Here is a 24,159-nt window from a genome sequence, read left to right on the forward strand (position 1 = left end):
TTCTTTCTTTCTTTCTTTCTTTCTTTCTTTCTTTCTTTCTTTCTTTCCTTCTTTCTTTCTTTTTCTCTCTTCCTTTCTTTTTTCTTTCTTTCTTCTTTTTTCTTTCTTTTTTCCTCTTCCTTCCTTCCTCTTTCTTTCCACCTTTCTTTTCTTCCTTTCTTTCCTTCCTTTTTCCTTCCTTCCTTCCTTCTTTCTCTCTTACTTTCTTTATCTCTTTCTTTCCTACCTTTCCTTTTTCTCTTCCTTGGAGAAAGATGGAGCAGAAACAGCTGGCGGGGAAAGGTGGCGGGTCTTCTTCTCAGGTAGTGGCGTTAGCTGGTGAGCCGGCAGTGTCGACTCATCTTCGAGGGCTGAAGGCGATCAGCCATGAGGGAAGGCGCTGACAGCCTTCGAACTGGCTGGTCTGTCCCTAGGTCTCCAGACTCGGGAGTCAGTGTTTTCTCCTGGCTCCCTCTACTTAGCGTTTGGGGAAAAGATGCGCCTTCTCCCCGCAAGCGAACGCATGGACTTGTATTCTAGCCCCAGACTCGCCTTCCCAATCCCGCGCCCTCCCAGGTTCGGCGGCAGAATCACCCTTTCGCCCCGGCTCCATTTTTTTTTTTCTCCGAAAGTGCAGGCAACATAGCCTAGAAGGTGCTAGAGTAATCACCGAGTGCTCCCTTCCCTCAAGGTGCCACCTGTGCTTACCACTGCTTGGTCCCTGTACCCGTTTCCGCCCGAATAATCCAGGTGGAGGCTGGAGCAGAGGGAAGCAACCGGTGCCCCAAAGCGCGAACTTCTCGCGCTTCCAGAGTACCGTCCGGCTGAATGCAAAGCAGCCCTGAGTCCCGCCGGGCTCCAACCGAGGGCATCTGGTCCTCTCCTCCGTCCAGCCAGCCCCCTTTCGTTGCAGAGTGCCGAAGGGTTAGCGCGCGCGTTTAGGGCCAGTGGCCGTGCCCGAGCTAGCAAAACCCTCCGCCCTTCCCTTCTCTGCTTGCATGTTTGTGAACGTGCGCGTCTAGGCACAGTCCCGGGCGTTCGTTAATCTCGCAATCAAGCCTCCCATCTTCCCCCCTTTGCCGGCGTAGATGCGGGCTCGGCACCCCAAGCTAGCAAAGCGAGGTGTGTGTATGTGTGTGTGTGTGGCGGCAAGGTGGTCTAGGGGCGCGAAGGCGGAGAGCTGGGCAGCGCGTAAAGAGCGCAGACCAGAGTCCTCTTGGTAATTGGTCTCGCGGCAGCGAAGGGAACATGGGGCGCAGCTCCCCGTTTTCCGTGGCCTCCGGTAGTTCTGAGGACCCAAGCCCCGAGTTCCCCGGGCTGTTCCCGAGGGGCTCGGAAGGTCCTCGGACTCTGGGCGCAGCAGCCACCAGCTTCGGCTGATGTTTTCAGAAAAGAAGGGGAGGACGCCCTGAGATTTGTTTTTCCCTCAACCAATTTTCCCAACCCGAAGGGGAGAACAGAGAAAGAGGCAGCCCGGGGCCCACAGAGAGAAGTTAGAGTAGTGGCCCCGAAACCGCTGCAGCCGCCGCCCGGACCGTCAGCCAGCAGTCCGCCGGCCGGGTGGGCAGGACTCAGCGGGCGAGGAGAAAAGGCAAGTTGGGAGGGAGGCTGCGCCAGCTGGAGCCAGTAGGGGAACCGGTCCGAAAAACTGGCGGGGGCCCCCAAGCTCTGCCTACGATCAAATAAAGCTACCTGCCCCCTTGAGTACCCAACGCCAGGAGCACCCCTAGCTAATCCCCTTCCCAGCAAAGACACGAAAGAAATCCTAGGAGGTGAGAGGGCGAGCTGCCTGGGCGCAGGGTACTGCCTTCCAACAAACAAGGGGCCCCCAGGAATGGTGGGGTCCCTGCGGGCCAGAGGGCCCCCGCTAACCCACAGCCCGGAAAAAAGCATACCCCAGATTTTGCGAAGGTTGCGGCTCTGTGCTGTCCTAGCGAGGCTGTGAACGCTTAATTGCTTCTTCGTTATCCTTCTCCGTGGCAAATAAACAGCGAAATGTGTGTGTGTGTGTGTGTGTGTGCGTCCGTGCGTGCGTGTGTGTGTGTGTGTGAATTGTAGGGGGGCGGCGCGGGGACAGAGGACGGGGACGAGGGACAAGAGAACCGCGAGGCGTGCGCCGGGGAGCAGGGCTGCCGGCTTGGGAAGGAGACAATGCGCGGCTCCTCAAAGTCGGCGCCTTCCATACGGAAAAGCAGTCAATCCCTGGGTGCTCAGTGAACCCGGGGGGAGGGCAGGGGGACGGTTTGGGAGGCCAGGGACTCCCAGGCTGCAGGCACCTCAAGCGGCCTGGGTCACTCTCTCTTGACCTTTAGAGAGAGAAGCGAGGTTGGGGGCGAGTTCAGGTTTATCCCTGCAGAAAATACAAGATCTGGGGAGAGAAGCGCGCGCGGGCGGACCAGGGGTGGCAGCGGGCAGGGGTACCTCGGGGCGCCTTCTTTCTCCTCCGCAAAAAGAGCCTCTCTGAGGAAATAAAACCTGGAATGGCAGCGGGGCAAAGTCCGGCCTCTGCTTTAAAGGCAAATATTCAACCAGGCACAGTTAGTCCTTGGGACTCCAATCGAAAGAAGGGACAAAGTTACCTTTCCAATATTGTGTAACTGACCTGGGAGAGGGTGGCTTCTCCCTGGGGAGGCAGGGACGGTGCAGGGACAGAGAGCTGGCCGAGGGACCAGGCGGCCGGAACGCAGCGGCGGCGGCGGCGGCAGCGGGGCAGAGGCAGGGACCGAGGGAGGGCGAGAAGGAGCGAACGCGGCAGCTCTCCCGAGCGCCTAGGAGTTTTCCCTTTGCTGACAACAAACCTGAGTTCGTGTCTAAAAGTGCCTCTCGAACAGCTGGGATTGGGGCAGGGGATGGAAATGAGTTTGACGAAGCTAGTGGGAATGAGTCTGCTCGATGGGATGGAAATGGGTTTGGGGATGGCGCTCTGGAGAAGGGTGGGGTTGGGGTCCCGCTTGGCTAGATGGGATGAAGAGAAGTTATGTCTTGGTTATAGCGGTGAGGGGAAGGCCCAAAGCATTAGGGTCACTGGGCTCATTTAGTAAAACGGGGCCTTCTTGGGCTCTTTGGTCCGGCAGGGCTTAAGCCACATTTCCCAGGTGTGGACATTGAGGCAAGGGCTCTGGGGACTCTATTGTTTCTCTTGCATCTGCTTGGCTTCAGAAGGTGGTTCCCCCATAAAAGGCAGCTCATTTTTCCACCCGACAGAGCCCAAGACAGAGGGAGAATGTTCCCCTTTTTGGATCTCGGTTCCAAATTCAATCAAGCTAGTGTCCCACGCTAAGAATATCTGGCTTTACCCCCTCCCGATGACTGCCTCCGCTTTCCCCCTCTCCATTATGCGTTTTTCCTACGTCCCCATTTCTGCCTTGGACAGGGCTAGAGGGCCATCTATCTCCAGTGGCATGTGCACTTTTGCGGCTAGGCACACAGAATCCTGTGTTTACAGGTTTCTAACCTAGCCTTGTCCCCACTGTTGAGACCCTGTGGAAACTCATGCCCCAAGTGTCCCAAGCAGAGCTAGGTTCTGGTGAGTGCAGAATCAATGTCTGCCAGTGGACTGACTTACTACCTTTCCCATGGGAACTGCACTCCCTCAGAGGGAAGGTTATGCCTTCTCCAGCTTCTCCTGGGTCTCTCACAGGACCCTGCCTAGAGACGCCTCATTGCAACTGCCTGGTGTCCCGCCAATGTCTGGCCCAGACTACCTCTTTCATTTCTTACCCACAAGGCATCTCTGATCAATCTATGCCCGAGGCACCTGGGCCTGTCACCTGTACTGCCCCTCTCCCCTTCCCACTCTGCCTTTCCCCTACCAAGGAGGGGGCTGTGAGGGACCACAATGGGGCCAGGGCACATTCCCCAGCCTCTTCCACTATCCCAGGACTCCTTACCAAGGCAATTTTTTTTTTTTTTAAACTCCAGCTGCGGCTCTGGCTCAGGCTTGACTCCCTGTGGCTGAGAGCTAAAAGCAATCTCCAGCCTCATTTTTAGCAACCAAATACTGAAATGCTGATACCCTTAAGCAAACGAAAGAATCCCAGAGCACAGGACAAGATAGGATCGAGTGATCCTTGGGCTAAAAGAAAGTTCTACAACAGTACCCTCCCCACCGCACCCCACAAAATTCGGGCCATCCTGCCCTCTGCTGGGACCTTTAGGGCACACACAAGAGCAATGGCATTTCCACAACCCTCAGTCTACTTTTCCCCAGCCCCCAGGGCCTTCCTGGACCGGACCCAAAGTAAATGAAGACCAACCAGAATTCCCCATCTCAGGAGCAGCCTCCCACTCCCCACCCCTTGTGCCTGGACCCAGGTGAGCCCTCGCCTGAAGCTGCGTATAGCACACAGCAGCCTGGGTGCCGGCAGCATCATCCTGGCTTTGCGGTTTGGAGCTCTGAGGTCCCCAAAACTAGTTCTGGCTCTGGCTCGGCTTTTGGTCAGTCTGAACCCCAGGAGGCACTGGTGGGAATTTTGAGTGCCCTCCGTTGCTCTCCTTTGCTCTCTCCTGCTCTCCCTTGCCTTCCTGGAAGAGAAGCCCATTCCCTGATGCGATTTTGGGCTTTTTCTTTCCAACCCCTTAGCCCCCCGAATTAGGGGACCGCTTTGCTTCCTCCTCCTTGGCTTCTTCCTCTTTCTCCCAGCTCACTTTCCACCTCCAGCTCATGGCCAATGTTCTTCCAATTAACTTCTTTCAACGTCCCCACACTCGGTCTGTCCTCTGGGCCCACAGACACGAGTTGAGCCCACTTGGGAGAGATCGATGGGTAGGGAAAAGGGGGAGGCCGAGAGGTTGACACAGGAGTCACCGTCTGCCTCCGGAGCCCTGGAAACTCAAACTCTGGAAATCCTTAGGGAAGAGCCTTGGATAGGGGCTAAGGAGACTCGCGAAGGGACAGAAGAAAGCGGCGCCCGGCCCGGGTCCTGCGATATCCACCGCAGGAGTAAGCCGGGTTGGCGAGGTATCCCAGAGCGGAGGAGGGGGCATGCAGTCCCCGGGCAACTTAGGCGGGCTTGCCAAAGTCTCTAACCCTAACCCTAACCCTTCTACCTCAGGGAGCTCCCTGCGCCCCTCTGAGCCGGCAGCCCGCCAGGGGCTCTGCTTAGCTGGCCTAGTGACTCGCGCACCCGCGAGCTTTGGCCGTCATCCTGGCCTCCTTACCTGCAGCGTTCTTCCTTCCCGAACACCAACACGCCCACTGGCTCACCGCGCCTACTCGCTCTCGGTGTGCCCCGGGGATGGAACTACTTTGGGATCTGGGGATTAGGGTTGGGAGACCGTGCCCCCGAGAGGGTGAAACGGGAAGCTGGGTGCTTGGGACCGTGCTTGGGCGCAGGGGCAGCTCGGCCCTTGTTTGTAGCTGCCTCGGGAGCCCTTTCTCCCGGGGATCAGGGGCCCAGAGGCAACCGCCCGCTCGCCTGCCCGCTGTCCTTCTGTGCTGCGTCCTCCACCACTCCTCTGACCCTCCGAGCCTCCAAGGCTCTTTCCCTCTCCTTTCCCTCCAGGACCAGGTGGGTGGGGGTTCATGAGAAGGGGCCCGAGACTGCCTAGAAGTGCAGGATGCAAACTGGACACAGAGCCAGAGATTTGACTCAAGGGGCTAGGGGAAGGGGGGTGCCCTAAGGTCCCCCCTTGAGAAGCCCCTTCAGTCTTTGAGCCCCACCCCAGGTTCTAGGGTTATCTCTTAAGCCCCCTTTGGGGTCTTTTCAGCACCCAGCCTAGTGGGTTGTGAGCAGCTAGGCCAGTTTCTCTTCTTGCCCAGTTTGGGCTTGCTCTGAGCCTCAGCAATCAGAAACTAAGCCAGCGAGCTGCTGGAGGACTCGTAAGCCTGGCTCAGCAGCGCCTAGGTCTCTGGCCGCCTTGGTGGGCATACCCTTTCAACACCGTGCCTTTGAAAGCCAGGATCTGGGAGGGGATAGAATGTGTGTGTGGGGGAGCCCCAAATGGAGCAAGGGATGGTCTCAGGGAGGCTCCCGCAAGCTGCCACAGCAGCCAGGGGCCCAAGCAGGGCTTCTTTTTGTCTCTCCCTCTTTCCTCCCTCCCTCTCTATCTCTGTCTCTTTCTTTCTGTAACTCTTTTTCTCTGATGGTTTCTCCCTCTCCTTCTCTTTCCCTCTTCCATTCCCTCTTTCCCTCTCTCTGTCTCTCCCCTTCTCCTTCTCCCTCCCTCTTTTATTCTTCGCTATCTCTTTATGTTTCTCTTTTCTCCTCTCCTCTCCCTCTCCCTCTCTCATCCCTCCCTCTCTCTGTCTTTGTCTCTCTGTCTCAATCTGTCTTTCTCTCTCCCTCTCCTATCCCCCCCCCCACTCTACTGGTGTATCTCTGTCTCTCTTTCCTTCTCTTCTCCCTTTCTCTCTCTTCCTTTCCCTCTCCCTTTCCCATCTCTCCATCTCTGTCTCTCTGCATCACTTTCTCTCTCTCTCCTATTCTTCTTTCCCTCTGTCTCTGTGTCTCTCCTTCTCTTTCTGTCTCCCTTTCCCTCTCCCATTTCCTCCCTTTCTCTCTGTCTGTTTTTCTCCCCTCCTCTCTTCTCTCACTCCCTCTCTATTTGTCTCCATTTGTTTCTCCTCTCTCACCTCTCATTCCTCCCTACCTCTGTTTGTCTGTCTCTGTCTCTGTCTTTTCTCTCCCTCTCCCATTCCCTCCTTCCCCTACTCTATCAGTCTGTTTTGTCTATGTCTCTCCATCTCTCCCTCCTTTTCTCTCTTTGTCTCTCCCTCTCTTCCTTTCCCTCTCCCTCTCACATCTCTCCCTCTCTGTCTGTGTATCACTTTCTCTCTCCTTCTTTCATTCCCTCCCTCCCTTTCACTCTTTATTTGTCTCTGCATCTCTCTTAGACTCTATTTAAAACTTTCTTTCCTTCTTCCATCCATCCCTCTCTGCCTTTCTCCCTCTCTATCTCTATCCATCTCTCTTCTTCCCTCTCTGTCTCAGATTCTCTCTCCCTCTCCCTCCCTCCCCTCCCCTCTTCTCTCTCTGTCTCTGGCTCTCTGTCTCTGTCTGGCTGTCTGTCTCTCTCCCTTCCTCTATCCCTCTCCCATTCCCTCCCTTCATCTCTGTCTCCATATCTCTCTGCCTCCCCTTTTCTCAAAGCATCAATTTCTCCTTTGCCTTTCCCCCCTTCTTTGACTTCCTCTCCTTTCTCTGCCCATCACAAGTATGTCTCTTATCTTTCTCTTTCTACTCTTTTTCCCAAAGTATCTTTCTTTTTGTTCTCTATTTCTTTCCATCTCCAATCTCTCTTCTCTCTCTCTCTCTCTCTCTCTCTCTCTCTCTCTCTCTCTCTCTCTCTCTCTCTCTCCTCACCCCCTTCCAATGCTTAGCATGGTTCCTGGCACACAATAGGCATTTAATAAATGCTGAATGAGTGTCTGACTGACTGTTCTCACAGCCTTTTCCCTTCTCTGCCTCTCCCCACATCCTGCCTTCCTGCCCTTTTTTTTCCCCCTCGATTGTCCTCCTACCCCAGAGTCTCAGGTCTCTAAACTTTCAAGAACTCCTCCAGCTTGGGAAAGGGTTGATAGCTCCTGCCCTGCCCCCACAGGAAGGTTCCACCCACGGCAGAGGTTCAAGTCCCTCAATTGCACCACCTCCCCATTCCCCTCTCAAGACAGGTAAGCTGTGTGGAGAACCCCAGAAGCCACCACAGAACCGATTCAAGTCCCTGCTGTGACTGATGCCAGAGACTAAAGCAGGGTGGAAGGTTTAGTGGAAGGCCTTTCCCAGATCTGGGGAGCGGCAGCTCAGGCTGCTGTGGGCATGTGACTGTCTGTCTGTCTGTCTGACGGGGCTCCTTTCTCAGAGCCCCACCCTACCCTGCTCACCTACAAGCTTCTCCAAGTGTTCCAGGACTTGTCCTAGTGGCCTTGTCCACAGTGCCTCAGAGGGCCTTCTTGCAGCTGGACTCTTAGATCTCTGCTTTTATCTGAAAACCTGAGCTTCCCCTCCCCTTCCAGATAGGCTTGGGATGGGGGCTGGAAAAGGGAGGGGAGATGGAGGGTCACCATCAAGCTCCAGACTCCAGAGCATCCCCCTCACTCTCTCCAATTCCAAAAACTTTATTTTCTCCAAAACAAAGAGTGTCAGGAAGTGAAATACATCCCCTGCTCTTGACTAGGGGGGTTCCTAGTCTCCTGGCACTGGAGCATGGATCTGAACTCTTCTGGGTTTCCCCCTCCCCAAGGTCCCTGGCTGCCTGGGAGAGAGGGGGGGAGGGAGGGAGCTGCTTGTCTACTGCATTGTCTGTATCTCATATAGGTCAATACTTAAAGGGGGGAGTGACTTTTCTGATTAAAACTTCAGCTCTTCGAAAACCCAGACTAAGTTTAACCAAGGCCCCTCCCCAGGCCTCCATTCCCCACCCTGGGAATGCTTGGGAATCATGGGTGTGGTCACCTAGGCAGCTATGAGAGATAGGAACCTTTGAAACCTCCGTTCTCCCTTCTGCCTGGTTGGGAGACCCCCTTCTGTCCTCCTCCCAGCTGGTGGGGGCGGGGGAGATGGTGCGAGACTTGAAAGTGCTACAGAAGTATAGCCCAGAATGACCATTAAAGTGTGTGTCTCGCCAAAAATGTTGCCAACTGTCCATTTCTTTGTTGACCTTTCAACTTCTGGTTTTCCCAACTCCCCCCAACTCGCGCCTCTCCACCCTGCACCAAATAACCCCCTTCACCAATGTTCACAAACATTGAAGAAACACAACCCAGAGGGTTTCAAACAAGTTCCTGTTGGGTTGGGCGCCAGGCCTGGAGTCAGGAAGCCTCATCTTCCTGAGTTCAAATCCAGTCTCAGACACTTCCTAGCTGTGTGACTCTGGGCAAATCACTTCATCCTGCTTGCCTCAGTTTCCTCATTTGCAAAATGAGCTGGAGAAGGACATGGCAAACCAGTGCAGTGTCTCTGCCCAGAAAACCCCAACTGGGGTCATGAAGAGTTGGACATCACTGAAAAATAACTGAACAACAACAGATTAGGTTGGGCAGAGGATCCCTGCCTGAAGGACCCACAGCTCTCCAAACCGTCTCTGACTGGCCCTGGCCCCTGGCTCAACGGGAGACCCTGGGCTAAAGCAGCCAGGAGTTGGCCCTGGTACTGATGTGCTCAAATGCCCCAAGAGGATGGGGGCAGCCTGCCGCCCAGGGCTGAAGGGGGAGGGCTTTGTTCCTCAGCTTTTCCCCAACTGGGGGATTGCTTTGTTCTCAGGCAGACCCGATGGGCCGAGATGAGAATCTGCCAGGTCTGTGCTTGAATGCCTCTCAGAAATTCACTGGCTCTGAGACAAGACGCAGGCCTTTTCATCCGCAGAGCCCGGGTGGTCGCTATCTCTCCAAGGTGGTGGCTGCTGGTCAGTTGTGTCTGACTCTTCGTGACCCCTTTTAGGGTTTTCTGGGTGGAGACTCTGGAGGGGTTTGCCGTGTTCTACTCCAGTTCATTTGACCGATGAGGAAACCGAGGCAAGCAGGGTGAAGTGACTTGCCCAGGGTCACCCAGTTAATAAGGTTGTTGTGAGACTCAGATGAGAGCACTTGTGTAAGGAGCTTGGCAAAGTTTAGCCAGCCCACAATGCATAGTGTGTGTATGTGTGTGTGAGTGTGTGCAAAGTGTAGTGTGCGTGTGTGAGAATGTGGATGTGTATCTGTATATGCACATGTGTGAGTGTGAATGTGTGTACACATGTGTGAGTATGAGTGTGCAAGAAAGGGTGTGCTCGCATGTGCATCTGTATGAGTGTGTGATTGTGTACATGCGTGTGTCTGTGTGTGAAGTGTGTGCATGTGTGTGTGTGTGCAAAGTTGAGTGTGTGTGAGTGTGAATGTGTATCTGTGTGTGCACATATGTGAGTGTGTATGAATGGGTGTGCTTGTGTGTGCATCTGTATAAGTGTGAGTGTACATGTGTGTGTGTGTGTGTGTGTGTGTGTGTGTGTGTGTGTGTGTTTTGGTCCTCAGCCCTGGCCATTTCCACTGAGCACGCATGTCAGGGCCCATGCCTGTGTCCACACATGTTTCATGCAACAGATGACTATTACCATTTAGCTCTTGGTCCAGATTTAGGATTTCTTGGGTGGAGGGAAAACCTCAGACAAATCGCCCTCACCTCTGAGCTCCCGTCATCTGTAAGGTAGAGCAGGCCTCAGACCTCCTGAGCCCCAAGTCTTGTTTGGGAATTCTCTGGTGACATAGAGGAGCGATTTGTCCATAACTGAGCCTGGCACAGAGGGGGCGCTTAATCAGTGGTCTCTCTCCCACCCATCCACCCAGCCGTAGACCTATCGAGCTCTCTGTATCTGTCCGTCTCTATCAGTATCCAGCTATCTCTCCATGTCTGTCTGCCTATCCATTGGTAGCTTTCTGTATCTACCCATCCATCCATCTGTCTGCCTCCCCAACTAGTCAACTATTTATCTATCTGTCTGTCTGTCTATCTACCCATCTATCTACCTCCTGATCGGTCCATTGGTATCTCTCTATCTTGAACTGATGTAGTGCGTGGCCAGGGGCACCAAGGGCTTCAGTGACTTGCCTGGGGTCACACAGCCCACATACGGCAGATGCTGACTTGTAAAGAGCTGTGGATTCTGAGGGGCCTGCCCACTGGCTCCCCTTGCCAGCCACGATCACCAGCGCGGAATTGGCCGCTCCAAGCCGAGAGGGCTTGTCCGATGCAGGGGTGGAGACGGTCCCTGGTCCCTTACCAGCTTCCTGGCCTCCATGGCTCTTGTCTTTCGATGCACCTTCCTCCCAACAGCCCTGGGAAGGAGGGAGGGTAGGCATTCTTAGCTTCCTTCTACAAAGAAATGGGGCTTCAGAGAAAGACCCGCCCAAGGTCGCCGCTCCCCTTTGAAGCCCCACTCTCCAGCTTCCAGCCTAGCTCTCTGTCTATTCAGAGGCAGAAGCTGAAGCCACGTGGTGCCCTGACCTCCAGCTCCTTCCCCACAGTTGCTGTGCCCCAACTGGATCTTGGAGATTCAGAGAATCACAGTATAACAGAGCCCAGAAGACACTTAGGGGACCGTCTGGTCCGCTGCCTTATTGGACAGTTGGGGAAACTGAGGCCCAGCAAGGCAAAGGTGACACAGTTCTGGGAGAGAAGTCACTGGGTCCTCCGTCTTCAGCCTGAGGCCTGTTATGGGGGCTGACCCGGGAGAAGGCAGTGCTGGGGCCAGTCCCAAGGCCCCTTGCTTTACCTGCAGGCAACGACCAGGTGGGACGTCCTGGGCTGGAGGGCGAACAGGCTTCAGGGGCTCCAGGGATAAAGGAAGGGGCTAAGGCCCCGGTCTGTGGCCTGCTTATGTCGTTTCCCTGTGTGGCCTCAGACAAATCACCCTCACCTCTGAGCTCCCCTCATCAGTAAGGTAGAGCAGGCCTCAGACCTCCTGAGCCCCAAGTCTGGGGCTTTGGACGAGTTCCTGTGAGCTCCTAGGGGCTATTGACCAACAGAGTGGGGTGGGCTTTGATTCAGGGGGACAAAGGCAAGGCCTCTGAGGTCTGCTTCACAGGCCATGCTCTGGCCTCTGCTGGCAGCTTGTGTTTCTCAGTGGCTTCGGGGGGACGGGCTGAGGACCCTGCTCTGAGGTCCGGGTGTGGGTCCTGAGCCTTTGCCCCGGCCCTGCTCATCACTGACCCAGAGGCAGGAAATCTTGATTCTTGGGATTTGTGGGTAACCTGGTCAGGAACACAGACTAAGGGGGGAGCGAGGCAGGTCCTCCCCTCCCACCTGGGAGGCCCCACCAAAGAACCCAAGCCCTTCTCCCTCTTTGCCTCTTCCTTAGTTTCATTCCCTCTTTTCTCACGCATTGGTCTGGGCGTCCTTTCTCCGTCTGACCAGAAGTGGACAAGGGGATAGGAAAGGGGCCGCGGGTCACAGTGGGAAGGGAGGGCTGAGGCAGCAAAGACTCTGGGACCCCCCCACAAATGGCCTGATGGAAGGGCCCCCACACCTATGGATCCTGATCTCCTCAGCCTCATGAAGGCCAGCCTCTTCATGTCACCTAGGGGAAACTGAGGCTGAGGAGGTTAAGTAACACCCTTAGCAAGCGGCGGAGCCAGAATTGGAACCCAGACAAATTCAGAACACTCTCCCTGGGGCGACATCATCTCCTCTGGCTCAGAGAGGTCATCTGTCTTGCCCAATGTCACCCAGAGAGTGGCCGAGGTGGGATTTGAGTGCTTCTCATCATGACCGCTCTTAAATCACCTTGGCGGAGCTGGAGGGGGCCTCAGAGGTTTTCCCAGAGACCAACCCCCTGCTTTTACATACGAGGAAACTGAGGCCTAGAGGTGCAGAGAAATGCAGGGACCTGGTTGTGCATCTGCAGCCCAGCAGTGGCCGAGATGAGCCTCAGACGCAGATGCTCTGGCCCCCAAGCCCAAGTCTCTTGGAGAAGGAGAGGGGAGGGTGTCTCTTCCCAGCTCAGCAACCCGCAGGACTTAAGGGAAGCCGTTCCCTAGGTTGCCCTTAGAGGTGGAGCCTCATGGGAGTTAGAAGAGAGCTCAGAGGCCATCGAACCCATTTTACAGGCCCAAGAATTGCCCCATGTCACCAGGTGGTCAGCATTGGGGGCTGGGCTGGGCCCCTGGGCCCACGCGAGGCTGAGTCACAGGTCACTGGGCTAGGATAGAGTGTGCACAAGTCACAATAAAGCAGACCCGGGCTTTTGGGGTGAGCTCCGCCAAAAGGCTGCTCGGGACTGGGTGTAGCAAAGTCGCTGGGTAGAGTGACCATGGTCTGCCCCCTGGTGGCTACTTGTAGGAGGGTGTCCGCAGGCTGGTCTGCTCCGGGGGCCTGACAGGACCTCCCCTCGGGGCCAGTGAAGGGGGTGGGAGATGGCTCAGGACAGAAGGGCCTCAGGACCCTGCCCGTACTTTGCAAACTGTGGTCAACGGTGTGACCTGTGCTGGCCAGGCTGGAATCGATCAGTCAATCAATGAGTCAATCAATCAATCAACATTTATTAGGTGCCTACTATGTGCCGGGCACTGTGCTGAGTACTTGGGATACAAACCAGCAGGAGACAGTCCCTGCCCTCAGGAGCCTGCTGGTGCTACGCCTGGGCTCCGGTGCTGACTGCTGGGAGGAGAAAGAGGAGATCCCTGCCTCCCCACCTTCTCCACTGTGAGGTTGAGGCTCCAAGGACCCTCCTCCGACGGTAGTGAGTCCCCAGACCTCCCAGAAGCCTTTTTCTCTTGCTCCCCACGGTCCTACTCTGGGGCCTCCTCAGGAAGGTTCTCAGACTCTCACATAGGAGAGAATCCCAGGAGCTCCGAGCTTGGGAGGGAGCACAGAGAGACAGAGCAGAGCCCTACCTGAACAAGCATCCAGCATGCATCTGTGCAACCAGTGGTGTCTCCGCCTGCCCAGAGGCTATCTCTGATGGAAGAAGTCTGCTTCTGCCATCCAGCCTCAATCTGCCTCTTTGGCCTATGATCCCCGTGGCCCCTGGTTCTCCTGTGGCCAAGCAGGGCCAGGCCACTCCCTCTGCCGCGGGGCAGGGCCACGCCGATCCCTCTGTTCACTGGCCCAGCATCCTCAGGTTCTTCAGCCACGGACGAGGCTGGCTCTCCTTTGTATGTTGTCCAGCCTACAGATAACAAGTGTGGATGGGTGGTGGGAACCCCGGAATCAATGAGACCACAAGCCTGACACCTTTTTGGCCCCTGCATCATAGAAAGGACACATCCTCGATCTTGAGGTGAAGGGACTCTGGCTGTGATCACCAGCTTGGAATGGAGAGAGAAGCCAGAGCATTGGGCCCTTACCTGCTCCCACCCCCCAGGGCTCTTCCTTTCTCCAGTTGGGGTCTCCCAGGCCCTTTGTCCTGACCCCAGGGCTCCCTCCTCACCTTGGCCAGTCTGTGCTACAGAGAAAGAGAGAGAGGGTGGGCTAATTGGGAGAGAAGGCCTAGCAAGAAAGAGCCTCTGAAGCCTTTGGAAAGACCCTTCCCTTCTCTGGGCCTCGATTTCTCCACCTGTAAAATGAACAGAGTGGCTTCATTCATGGCCCCAGAGGGTGGGGTTCTTGCTCTGGGTAATGAAGACAGGCAGGAGAGTGGGGAGCAGTGGGCAGAGGCCACAGGTCAGTCTGGAGGGCAGGCCAGTGGTTGAGCAGTAGCTAAAGGTCATCTGAGCATTCCAAGGCTGAGGAGGGCAGCAGGCTCCCCCATCTCTGGACACTAGCTGTGTTACCATGGTCAGAGGTTGCCCCCTGGTGGCAATTCTCTGTGCTCTCCTCTCTCTCCTGCAGTGCAGCACCAGCCCGCCCTAGACAGGCCCCCTGAACACTTTGAAACCAGGGGTCTTGGGGCTGGGTGGGGGGCAGCCTTCCGCCAGAGTCTCTGCTGAAGTTCGGGATCCGTGGGACTCATGGGAGGAGAGCCCTTTGACCAAGCCAGGGACAGATGTTCCCATTAGGGACCTGAGCCATCCTCAGGTGCTACGCCCTTGTTCAGAAGGGGAAACTGAGGTCCAGGGAACATACAGAGTTGGGCCCAGAAGCCAGATCTCAGGCCTCCCAGGCCCCAGAGGGACCACTCATCACAACAGCTCCCACGGCCTTTACGAGGGAAGCGGTCATGTTCTTAGCTCATTGTGCGGTCTGAAAACTGAATCTGGGGAGAGGGGAGGAGATGGCTTGGGGGGCATCACAGCCAGGACCCCTGAGGCCGAGCTGGACCCTCGTCACCATGTCTCTCTGCCAGGCCCATTGAGAGACCCTCCCTCCTTGGGTGAGGAAGTTTGAAGAAGCCCATTGCCGGAGGCCTGGTCAGCTGCGGCCAGAGCCGCGGCCAGAGCCGCGGCCAGGACTCGAGGGCCTGGCCTTCCATCTTAGGAAGCAGTTAGACCTTAGAAAAGCACCCCTGTGCTCCTGTCGGGCTCGGTCTCCTCTTCTGTGAAAAGAGCGGGTTAGATTCGGGGGCTCGAAGGACCTTCCCCAGCTCTGACATCTATTGTTTCTTTCTTTTTTTTTAATCTTTCTGCCAACAGAGAGAAAGGGACGAAAGTAACGCTCTCACCACAGGCCAGGAGAGGGGTCTGGGAATTCCTGCTGGGGTGGCTGCAATCTGCTAGGACTCCCCCCTCTATCCACCACCCCCACTGCCTCCCTTAGTCCCTCTGTCCCAGGGGGATGGGAACAGAGAATCCTGGGATCTCAGGGCTGGGGATGGACCCCCCAGCTAGGCCAGCTTGGACCTGAATAAGAAACACACACACACACACACACACACACACACACACACGCGTGCGTGCACACATACACCCTTATACACACAAATAACCCCTCCATACACAGAAACACACAATACTCTCATACACAAACACACACACACACCCTCATACATACACACACAATTGTAGAACTCCTGAGATAGCATCTGTTCGAGGGTCTCCAGGAAGGGGAACCCACTCTTCTCTGAGAAAGCTGTGCCCTCCTCTTCAGGACAGCTTGAATCCCTACAGTTTTCCCTTAAATCAAGCTTGACCTTGGCTAATTTCATCTTTAGTCAAGTCAGCTAGAGCCCTGAGCCCAGAGTCAAGAAGACCCCAGTTCCAATCCTTCCTCAGATACTTACCGGTTGTGTGACCCTAGGCAAGTCCCTTAGCCTGGGGTCCCGGGACTGCTGTGAGGACCAGACGAGGTCTTGTGAAGGGCTTGGCACAGAGCCTGGCACAGAGGAGGCATTTCCTTCCTTGTTGTAAGTGGGCTTCCCTGCACCTTCCACCCCTGTCGCATAGATTCCACAGGGCTGTCTGGGAGCATTGGGGGAATGGAGGGATGGAGGAGGCCTGTGGGGAGCCTGCCTGGAGGAAGGGCAGAGAACAAGGAGCTTGGATGAGACAGAGGTGAACACCGATCCAAGCCAGGAGAGCCCAGAGACGATGGCGGGAACGGAAGAGCTCTTGGTCCTGCTGGCCCCTTGGGAACTGGTTCTCAGCCTGCTGCAGCTGCCCGTGCCCTGGCTGGATGGCAGAGGCTCAGGAGGCTGGAGAACGGGGCTTTTAGTGCCCAGCCTGAGACTCTTCCTGGGGGACCTCAAGGGGATGGACCACTAGCCGATCACCAAGGCCCCAGCCCAGCCCTAGGTCACTAGCGCTCTGGGTGACGAGGGGATGGCCAGCAGCTGAGGGGAGCAGAGGAGCGCCGGCCGCCTGGGCCCTGCCCAGGACCCTCTCCTCCCTACAGCTGGCTTCCAGGCCCCGACCCCGGCCAGGTCCTGAGGGCAGAACCCGGCCTTTCCCCAGTTCCCAGCCAGGACGTCATGCAAATGTCGGCCTTGGTTAATGATTCCCAAGCAGGTGATTAGGGTCAGGAGGAGGCTGAAGGGGGTCTGTCTTCCCAGAGGGCTTTGCTACTTCATCTGGCCCCCTCCCCAGAGCTTCCTGGGTCCTTCCCTCTGTGACTCAATGCCTCTCGCTCCCGGACGTCCCTTCCGCACGATTCAGGGCCCTCAGACTGGGGAAGGGCCCCGACCTCGGGAGGGCTGGCCTGGGCAAACCCCGGCTCCTTCTGGCCCCCATCCTGCTGGGGCATGACTGGGGTGGGCAGCCAGAGGGGGTGAGGCAAGGAAGAAGCTCCTGACCATCCGGGGGGCGCAGGCTTCACGGAGGAGGGGGCTGCGCCTTGACAGGTTCTTGAAGGAAAAGGATTGAGCTAAGGGGGGGAGGGGGTGGCCCGCCTGAGGTCGCAGAGTTGCCAACGGGACGCCCTGGCCAGAGCAGGGGAGGGTCCTGGTCACGAACTGCCCAGGAATCACTGCTCTGCCCAGCTCCTCTGCCCATCCACCAGGCCCCTGGAGAGAGCAGTCCTTGCTGCTCCCCTCTGTGCCTAGGCAGGGCACCGGCTCACACGGGGAGGGTCTCCTCCCTGCTTATACCAGTCCTGGGAAGGAGGGAAAGCACGGATGATCCCTCCCATTTGACAGAAGAGGAAACTGAGGCCCAGCAGGGGAAAGGAGTGGCCCTCTGTGGCAGGGCCAGGAAAGGCATTCTGGGCTTCTGGCTCCTGCCCAGGGCTCCCCCCTCAACAGGAAAGCTTGGCTTAGTGGGGGGAGGAGGAGAAGTGGGACGTTCAGAGGGCTAAGCCCCATGACCTCAGGAACTCCCTGCCTGTTCCCGAGACCTGCTTTTCACAGAAATTTCATAATAGGCATTTTATGAGGTGCTAAGATGCACATATCCTAGCTGGTTGCCCATGTAAACACTGATGCCTGGGGGCCTCAGGGGCGCCCAGATGGAGGCCAGGGTGATTTAGAAGCTTCAAGAGAAATTTACTCTTGTTTTTAATTAAAAAACACCCTTTCTTCCTTTTCCTGGAGAGACCTGTTAAATTGGGGATGTGGAAGGGGGGGTGGGAGAAAGACCACCTCTGGTTCAGACTGGGGCAGCCTGGGCCCCCTAGGCCGGGCCACAGCTGCTCGGGGACCCCTGTTACGGGGAGACTTTGGGCCAAGAAAGAGGGGAGCAGGGGGTGCCACAGAAGCAGCAACCCCAGGAGTTGCGGGCCCTGGGTTTGTTGCTGGGGCCACAGCCTCTGCGTTATCCAAACACTCTGGGGTGAGGAGAAGGGCTGTAGGGGTTATTTTAATAAAAAAAAAATTGATTAAAAGAGGAGACAGTCTCGCTTTTCATTGAGAAATAATGGTTTGCACATGCTAGGAACAGGAGAGAGAGGTGCCCTGGGGTGGGGGTGGGGGGTCTGCCCAGGCCCAGGTCAGCCATGGCCCCCAGGAGCCAGGCACCCCAGCCAGGCCCATCAGTATTTCCAGGAGGCCCAAACTGTCCCACCCCAAAGCCTGATGTTCTGGCATGGGCCAATCAACGCCAATAGTTTGTCGGGTGAGAAGATACATGCCAGGGCCCTCACGTGTTCAGGGAGTCCTGGCACCTCACGCGACCGTGCACGTGCACACGCACACACAGGCACGGGCACACACATGCACACATACCATTTCCTTTCCAGCAGGTCTCCTCTCGGATGGCCACCCCCGCTGATGGGAACACGCTAGAGCCATGGGACATCTAAGGTGACCTGCTGATGATCCCGCCTGTCATTGTGACCTTGGACAAGCTGCCTCCTCTCACCCGGCCTCAGTTTTCCCATCTGTACGATTGGGTTGTGATCTAAGGGCACTTTGGGTCCAACATTCTCTGCTTCTCTCTGAGCCCCGTTTTCCCATTTGTAAAAGCCAGGGGGTTGAAGGCGGTGGCCTCTTCCGGCTCTCCAGAGTCAGGGGCTCCAGCGCAGCCCCAGGTTGTCTGAGAGCTGTCCCGGCCCCCAGGCTCCCCCAGGCTCTCCCAGGGTAGGTAGAAAGAGGTGTCAGAGGGAAAGAAGGGAGCATCGGCAGAGGGTCAGGAAGCCCAGTGCGGCTGAACCCTGAACCCAGAACCTCGGAGGGCCTCAGGACCATTGGTGCCCAAAAGCATGGCATCCGATAGTTTGCTGGGACCACAGAGACCTGTAACCCAACTGAGACTTAAAGGAACCCCGCCCACCAGTACACTCTGCCAGCCTCTGCTTGTGAAGACCTCCAGGAGAGGGGCCTCTGCACACAAGCAGAGTCTTGAGAGGAGCTTGGAGGTCATTGAATCCAAGCCGACCCGAGCCAAGGCCATTCAGCCAGAAAGTCTGAAGAGCTTCCTGGGCCAGAGGCGGGACCTGTGGGGGCTCTGGGGAGAGGAAGACAAAAGAGAGCCTGCCCTCAGGCAGCTTCCATTCCACTTAGAGGAGGAGCAGAGGATTCTTGGAAACAGAGCTCCCTCACTTGGTAGAGGCCAGGCAAAGACAGAGACCGACCAAGGCCACATGGGCAGGAAGGCACAGAATGAATCTGTGCCTGTGCATCCGAGCCCAGGTACCCCCTCTGTCCCACACCAGGTCTAGACAGAAAGCTCCCCTCCATCTGCTCTGAGATGAAACTTTGGGCAGGCGTGCTCATCCCTTGCCTGGCACGCGTTCCTGGCCCTCCTCCAGGCTCACACCCTCCCATTCAACAGAGGGGAAACTGAGTCCCAGAGAGGGGAAGGCGAGCCCTGGTCTCCTGCCTCCAGGACTCTTACCCAGAAAAAAATGTCTAGGCCCCCTTTGCCCAAGCTGGCGTGAAGGAGGAGAGGGGGAAGGCTGGGAGAGGTCAGGTTCTTGGGGCTGGGGCATTGAGGGCAGAGGAGGGTAAGCTCTGGTCTCTCATCTTCCTGGGGCAGGCCCCTGGACTGGTGTCAGCTAAAGGAAAGAAATAGTTTGTAAAGGGGCTTGAGGAAGGCTTGGGTCAGTGCCAGGGTCTGGAGTTCATGAGCTCCAGGCTGAATGGGGAGAAGGGTCCTCGGGTGGACAGAGTGGGCCCATGTAGGAGGCTGTGGCCAGCCTCTGCCCTAGCAACCCATTACTGCTGGCCAGGCCAGCCCAGCCCAGCTTGGCCGAACGCTAGGACAGAAGGGCAGCATTCACCCCCGCCGCGGCTTGTAAATATCGACTGATCGCATCCTGGGTGCAGGGACTGAGGGCCGACCGCGGAGGTTCGAGAGGACGGCGCCGCTGCCCTCAGACGTCCCCAACAACGGAGGATTGCTAAAGCCGGCAGCCAGGAATTGCTTTCCTCAAAATCTTCTGGTCTCCCCAGAGAGTGAAGATGGGTGCCCCTAAAGGCAGGAGACAGGGTGAAGGCTCTCAAGCACCAGCCTGCTGGGCCTCCCCTATCCCGTCATCTGGGAGTCTGGGATGGCGCCTCGTTCTCTCTTGTCTGCACTGTGGCCCAGCCCTGTTCACTTCACCTTGGCATCCACCCCCACCCTGGTGCAGACCCTCACGCCTCGTGCCTGGACCCCTGCCACAGCCTGCTGGAGGCTCCTCCTGCCCCCTCCACTCCAGGGGCCATTCTGCTGCCAAAGTCACTTTCCTAAAGCCCAGGCCTGACCGCGGCACCCCCTACTTATTAAACTCGGGCAGCTCTGTTTGGCCTTCAAAGTCCTTTATAACTCAGCCCGCTCCTCCCATTCACTCTTCCTGCACCTTACTGCCCACCATGTCTTCCCTGATCCTGCGACCCTGGCCTCCTACTTCTCCGGTCTCTATGTCTTTGCACTGGCTGTGCCCCCTGCCTGGAATGCCCTCCCTCCTTTCCTCAATCACTTAGAATCCTGGCTTCCTTCACAACTCAGTTCCAATCCCACCTTCTGGGCTAGGCACACGGGAAGCATGTTGGATTTTAGAAGTCGACCTGGAACTAGGCCCTGGCCTTGGACACACAAAGCCCAGGGGTGCACACAAAGTACACCATCCACTAACGACCAGCATTGGTTGCTAATAGTAAGCATGGCCTAACAACCTGGAGGGTACCATGAGGAAACCAGGAACCTGGTTGGGTCTTCTTGCCTCAAGCTTAAAACTAGAGTTCTAGATAGCTCTACTTAGAATGAGAGAGATGGTGGGACCACAGAACAGGATGTCAAAGCTGGGAGGGAACTGAGACTATAGAATGCTGGGACCGAGAACCCAAGAAGCTAGAACATGGCATTCAGAGCTGGGAGAAATCTTAGAACCTAGAACTTAGAATCTCCTACTTGGAAGGAAGCTTGGAATATAGACTTGGAAAGTCAGAGCTGGTAGGGACCTTAGAACATGGAATGTCAGAGCCAAAATCACCTTAGAATATCAAATTCAGGGCCAAGAGGAAATCTAGACCTGAAGACAGAATTTCAGAGCTGGACTGGAGCTCAGAACCTAGAACTTAATGGAATGTTAGACATGGGAGGCCCTTAGAACACAGAACACTGAATATCAGAGATAAGGATCTGTAAAACATAAAACATCAGCCTGGGGTTGGGGCTTAGAACGCAAAACGTGGATGTTAGAGCCAAAAGGGCCCTTAGATCATAGAACATGGACATTAGAGCCGAGAGGGGCCTTAGGTCATAGAACATGGATCTAGAGTTGGGAGGGGCCTTGGAACTCAGAACACAGACTGCCAGAGCTGGGAAGGTCTCTGTCCTACCCACTTGTTTGGTAGAATTCTCCAAGGTCACTCAGGTGTCCGATGGCCTTGTCGAAGCTCCAGCGTAGGCCTCCACCTTCCATTCGGCCTGCCCCTCTGCCCATGTATGCCTCAGGGTGCTGCCAGACCCCCACTCCCTTCCCCTTTCTCCTCAACACAAGCTCCATAGAGAAAGGGCCCATAAACGCCTCCATTGCCCAGTCAAGGCCTCCTCAGCTCCACGGCCTCTGAGAGAAGACGGCCTTGTTTTGCCCACACATTGTCCTCCCCAGCTTTGGTCAATATAAAACTGTACTGGGCATCTGACTGGCTCTGGCCACTTCTAAAAAAATCAAGGTAAAAACCTGCTCTTCCGTCTTTCTGGATCTGGGAGGACATGCCGTTCATTCTGGCTGTTTGCCCTGATTTAAATCAGTCCAATTTTGCCCCATTCCTAAAGTCCCGACCACAAAATGCCGCTTCTGAACTCCCCCTCCCTTCCCCAGCCCAACAGAGCCAGCTTGCCCGCCACGGGCCCCTGGGGGGCAAGGGTGCTACATTTGAATTGCTCGCTCCATCCCCAGATTCAGCACCCAACAAAGTCCTCCAAGAGAGACAGACACACTCCAGTCCGAGAATTTTTCTTTTTTTTCACCCTGGAGGGGCTCAAAGGAGTCTTGCCTAGAGCCTCGCCCCAGCCTAGCACCCCCAGCAGCAGCATCCTCAATTGCAGGCCCAGGACCTAAGGCTACATTTTGTGCCATTCTCGGAGACCTCTCCCAGGACTCCAGGTGTCAGTGGCCGGCCCCTCCTCAGCCAGTCTGGGCTGTTGGAGAGCTTTGGGAAAGGTACCAAGGAAGGATAGTACCAGTGCCCTCAGGGTGGAGAAGGGAGGCAGGGAGAAACAAAGCCTTGGCAATGGGTCAAGCCCCTGTCTGCCCCTGCCCTACATGCACTGACCGGGGTCCCAGGACTCCGTATAAATATTGTACAAATGGGGAAACTGAGGCCCAGAGAGACGGGCCAGTTCCGCAGCAGAGCCCAGATTCAAAGCCAGGTTCTCTGACTCCAGGGATGCTTCCTTCCTCGGCCACCCCAGTTGGTGCCCCGCAGCAGTGGCCCAGGCCCCATAAGCTCAGCTCTGAATCTTCCACCTCTCTCTAAATTTGACTTCTTGCCTGACGGACACTTGAGTTGGCTGTGAGACCCCAGCCTCTCAGATCCCCAGCTGCTGCTCCCCTCAACTCCTGTCCAGCCTGGGCCTGCCCTTTGGGTCACTGTCCAAACCCTTCTGAGGCCTGATGAGAATGGACTTTAGCGGGGACCCCACCGACAAACAGAGGCCAGGAAGGGCCCAAGACCAGATTCTGAGCTCCCCGGGGGTTTCCAAAAGCAGCCCTGGCTAGATCCCACTTCCCCCACCCCATTCAGGATGAGAAATATGGGAAGTATGGGCAGGGGCCCAGTGGGGGCAGACCTAAGGGACCTTATATAACAGGGCCCCCAGAATGCCTTGGGAGAGGGGACAGAGGCCAGGGAAAGAGAGCCGGCTGTTTGTTTGTTGGGCGGCTGTACAGATCCAGCCCGGCAAGGAGACCCCAGGAGGCCCAGAGCAGTATTCTCCCAGCTGTGGGGGGAGGCGGAGGATGGGGCCCCACGCCCCTCCAGAGACCACTTTCGAAGGAATCTGCAGGACTGTTCCTTCAGCCAGGGCCAGAAACAATAATGCCGGAGGGGTGACCGGAGACCAGCTGACAGTCCTGTGGGGGGCAGGGGGGCCCCTCTCCCTGTTTGTTATCATTGCTCATGCTTCCCCCATCCCGTTCTGCCTAGGGCTGACCTCTCCCTCAGAAGACGCCCAGTCTTTGTTTGTCAATGGACCCCGAGGGACGGGCCCTTTGAAAGAGGCTCTGGGGGGCCTGGGATTTGTGCTGATGCATTCTGGTCTCTGAGTCTCAGTTTCTCCAGCTGTCAAAGGAATGGTCTCCATGGTCCTTTCCAGTTCTGACATTCTAAGTCCTCTATTCAATCAGATTCAATTCAGTGAGCATTCATCAAGAGCCTGGTGCAGGCCAGTCTCAGTGCTAGGCACAAAGGCCCCTCCCGGCCCTGCCATTCCACAATCTATCCTCTCTGGTTCCTTCAATTCTGGTGCTCTCCCTGCCACGATCTAGGAGTGGGTCACTGAGCAAGTCCCTGCTAGGCATGGGGCACCATGCTCAGAGAAAAACCCAAACAGCCTCAGGAACTCCCAGTCTGGATCTGAGCCTGGGCCTGGCTCACAAGTCGACTGATTCCTCCTAGCCTCATTGTTCCCATCTGTAAAATGGGGACAGTTTCCAAGGACCATTCCCACCCTGATAGTCTAGGATTTGGGTTCATTCTTCATGGTGACAGTTGTTAAAATGCACCTTAAAAATAAATTCCAAGTCGGGAGGAGGGTTGAGTTGGGATCCTCAGGGTGAAAGCCAGCCTGGAGATCCCTCTGGGCCTCCTAGCCCAGCCCCTCTGCCCCCGCCTCAGAGCACAGAGCTCACTTCCCACCTGGAGCTCTCCTGGGCCTTTGGACTTCCCGAGATCCTAAGCCAGTCCCCCACAATGTGGCTGCCAGCTTGTAGCCGTCAGACTGGGCATCTGCAGCTCACCAGGACAGGGCACATTCAGCTCACATCTCATAGCCCCCTACTCCACTAAATTCCCCAAACCCAAGAGCGATGGGTGAGGGGGTCCAGGGAGCAGGTGAAAGAGTCCAAGACTGGGAGCCTGGACACCTGCTTTGAACCAGGGTTCAGCCTCTGGCTTTCTAGAGGATCCCTCCCTGGTCCTCAGACCAGGGGAACTGGGAGCCCCAAGGAGCCAGTGTCTCCATCACCCCTGACAAATGGGGCCCTCTTGCGGGAGCCCTGAACACACAGCCCGAGAGACCCATCTTCCTCACCAAATGAGCATGGCTCAGCTTGCCGGTAAAAATAAGGATGAAGGAATAAAGGTGGAGCCTTGGCGCCCCCTACTATCTGTCCTCAGAGCTGCAGCACATGGCTAGCGAGGTGTATCCATCCATCCATCCACCCATCCATCTATATTTCCTCCCATCCATTGATCCATTCATCTACTCATCCATCCATCCATGAATCCATCTACCCATCCATCCATCTATATTTCCTCCCATCCATTGATCCATTCATCTACTCATCCATCCATCCATCCATCCATCCATCCATC

At 56.2% G+C, this 24,159-nt stretch overlaps 1 protein-coding gene across 2 annotated transcripts in view; it reads right to left on the reverse strand.

Annotated features, from left to right (window-relative positions):
• Positions 1-2,448, reverse strand: part of IGF2 (insulin like growth factor 2) — a 15,832-nt gene extending 13,384 nt beyond the window's left edge. Inside the window, exon 1 of one of the 2 annotated variants that reach the window (XM_027868680.1) lies at positions 2,401-2,448. The gene's annotated coding sequence lies outside the window, so the exon portion shown is untranslated. Of the gene's footprint in view, positions 1-1,874; positions 1,982-2,400 lie in introns of those variants that run through there. The other variant, XM_027868679.1, reaches the window with a different exon arrangement.
• Positions 2,449-24,159: the final 21,711 nt, after the last annotated feature.

This window comes from Vombatus ursinus, unplaced genomic scaffold (genome assembly GCF_900497805.2).
Source record: "Vombatus ursinus unplaced genomic scaffold, bare-nosed wombat genome assembly UNPS02014790.1, whole genome shotgun sequence".
Lineage (NCBI taxonomy): Eukaryota > Metazoa > Chordata > Mammalia > Diprotodontia > Vombatidae > Vombatus > Vombatus ursinus.